Raw genomic sequence first — 3545 nt, 5'->3', positions numbered from 1 at the left:
CTGAATGAGAGGAAATAAAATTTTTGAAGCATACGAAGGAAATGATAGCAATGATGGTGCAGGATTACACTTTAGGCTATCTGTTGATTCTGACTAAGGAGGTGCCTACTGTCTGTCCTTCACTAATATTTGAATGCTTTGCTTATAATTAATATTTTAGAAGTATGAAAAATCAAAATGCCTGTTATTTTGCTGTGACTCGTGGGACAAAAACCTTTTTTTCTTGGTTATTTTCTAGAGCAATAACCTTACAATTAGTGAAATAACACATAGTAGATGATTTCAAGGATAAGTTTCTAATTATCTATTCATTTGATATCACATGTAGATTGAGTATACTGAGTATCATATGTTACCTACATTTAGAATTTATTTCAAGTGGCTTTCAGAGATGCTTGTTTACTTGTTATTTCCATCTACTTTAATGTCCACTATACGGTGCTACTGTATGCTTATTTTTAAAGGAAGATGTGGGGAAACACCCTCTGAGGCTCTTCTTGCCAAAAAGAAGTTATCTGCTGCTTACAACTTCAATTTTACAAGGAGAAGACTGCAATCTTTCTTTAGCCTCCTACAACTATTTAAACAATGATTTTATCCTGTTAGCATAGGCATGTATGCATCTTTCTAATTCATTGCAGAAGTGCTTAATGTTTAGAGACATTAGTTAATAGCTAATATCCACAGAGGAAAATCTGAAGCAAAAGATGCCTCTTGCCACCATTAGATACCAGTATGAATTTAAATTCCAATGGCTCCCAAATGTAGGGATGCAAGCCATAAGATAATAAGCTGACAAGTAACAAGTTAGTCCAATGCTTTTTGTCTGGTTCTAGAAAAGGAAAATGTATCTTTAGTAGTGACTTTCACATTTTCAGAAATAAAGCAATAAATAATATCATAGTTAATATTACTAGTCAACAGTTTAACACTATTTTGCTTTAGAACTACTATATTTGATTTTTTGAAAAAATAAAAAGTTAAATGTGGGAGATTAACGTGAGTGATTTCAAGAGGACTAATACCACCTGGTTTTAATATTAAAATAATAATGACAACAGGTTAGATATTCCATGGAAAATGTGCTTTTGACGTTACTCCTCATAAAATAGTAGATCATATAATTTATCAAGAAAAATCATTCATTTACAGACATGAGCTCAGTCAGCCAAGTGGGAGTGGCTCAGTCTGTCCAGTGCCTGCTTCTGCACTTTCTTCCAGCTGCTTGTAGTGACCTCAGCAACTCTAAATCAAAGGAGGAAGGGAAACCTCTACATAGAAAAATTAATAGGGCTTCAAAAGGCTAAATAATTCCTTTCTTTTATTTTCCTTCAAGACTTCTAGATCTTCCAAGAAAAAAAAAGACAATGTATTTCAGCAGCACCTTTAAATTTTTCTGCTTAGAAACACAACCAACCAACCAAAAAAATACAAGTAGCAGAAAGTATTAGGCATCTAAGAATAATGTCAAAAAAAAAAAAATCACCTTTAATTTTGCATGTCTTTTTTCATCTGTAAATCATATATTTGGCACTTAATAGTTATAATTTTACTTTTAATGTACACTGATGGTATAAATCTTGTGTTACGTAAGGAATTTAAATTGGTCGTATTGTGCTGACAGAGTACTGATGTGTAAGTTACTATTCAGGACAGACAGTTTTCTAAAGTTATTAGTATTTTTAAATTCCCAGTTGCAGAATTTTTAGAGGAGATAAAAAGACATTTCACAACTCTGTATTTTAGATGCTTTCCAAATTATTAGGCATCCAGAAATTAACCTATCAGTAATCATATCTTATAAAAAAAAGTTAAGCCAGAACTTTAATAGTACTGCACATCAGAGGACAACACAGATGCTTATTTATAAGCAAGTGTGTAACAAGATGCATCTTTAGTTTCAACTTTGAAAAGAATCCAAGTATATTGCGCTGAATTAGAAAGAAACTAATTAAGAAGAGTCAAGCTTGAATCTCTCTCTCTTGCTTCAGTAATCTGGTCTCTCTCCTTTGTTTTTCTTTGTTTTTTTACATCCTTTTCCCTTCCAAAAACTATTTTGAGTATTATTAATTTAAATTTACCTCATTTCATTTTGTGTTTGTTTTAAGCACATGTTTCACTAAATATTGGAAAAACAGAACTATAGAAAAGAAAAAAAAAATCCCACATTTTATAGAATAAACCTAGTCATTCTGTACCTATTTTGTTTGTGTGTACTCTCAAATTTGCTTCCACTACTATTTAAAGTGAATGTAAAAATCTTTTTTGATTTTAGATAAAAACAAAACTCTTCTTTTTCCTTGGTGAACTGGACACAAAGTTTATTTGTGAGTGTATGTGGTATCAAAATCCAATAACATAGAGTTCTAATGTTTCAGATAAAGCTGTAAGACATTCACATCCATTCCTACTTCAGTAGTTGGAGATTAGCTAAATCAGAGATTATCCTGAAGTTTAATATTCTTTCTTAATTTTTAAGAGTTATTTGTTAGAACTCACGATAGTTTTGACATCCTTTGAAACTTCTGGCCTTTCATTATTTTAGCTTCTCCAATGCATTCTGACTTCAATGAATATTAAACAAACAAACAAAAAAAAAACAAACACCACACAACTAGAAATTACTGGAATTACTAGAAATGCTTTGCAAGATTGAGCTGTTTGTTCCTTTATCTAGAAGCATTATTATCAATGTGCATAGTTTCTAAGCATTTTTAAGATCTCCTAATTCTCAAATAGCTTTTCTTTTAAATTCATTTTTTCAGTCTGTGATTACTTTTGTGCCATGAGTTTATGGATTTGGGTCAGGTGAAGGCTGTTAAACATTATCTATTTATCAGGTGTTGAAACTTTAGCAGAACAGACCTTACAGAGAGCAAGCTTGATTATCTCTTGGTTTTAGGCAGTACTACTGAATGTCTTTGTGCTTCACTGTAATGCACAATATATTATAAAGTCTGGTTCATATTGTAAGAGTTAGTTTCAAGATTGAATGCATGGAATGGTGGATGACTGCTCCTACTATGGATTTGGGAACTAGACTCACATTTACATGAAACCCAGGCTTGTGTTTACATTTCGTATCAAGCATCCTCATGTCATTCATATCCTTAGATGTGAAACTGACATACATACATGCTCCTGCAGAATAGTCTGGGAAAATTTTGGCATTCATATTGTGCAAAGGACTCAAGAGATACAATACCAGTTTTGATTACCACAAAATAATGTGATAATTTTAAAACATCAATGCCTTCTTCCATTAAAAAAGGGTACTCTGTGTGTGTGTGTAAATCAAACTATTAATGGCTTTGTAAATGAGACTGTAGAAATTCTCAGTATTCCTTAGACTGGTTCTTCCTTACCCTCTTCCAGCCAGGTAAGATACATTTCAAATGTAACTTGTTTTCTTACCATACTATAGCATTTCTGTGTTTTCAATTCCTACCCCTTGAGTCCTTGAATTGTTACCACAGTGCAACAGTTCTGTCAGAAGCAGGCACCGATATGTCTTGAATTCTATAACTTCTGCTTGTTTCAACAAA

This window comes from Anas acuta, chromosome 5 (genome assembly GCF_963932015.1).
Source record: "Anas acuta chromosome 5, bAnaAcu1.1, whole genome shotgun sequence".
Classification (NCBI taxonomy): Eukaryota; Metazoa; Chordata; class Aves; order Anseriformes; family Anatidae; genus Anas; species Anas acuta.
The sequence above is the reverse complement of the archived record's forward strand: the minus strand, read 5'-3'. Positions refer to the sequence as shown.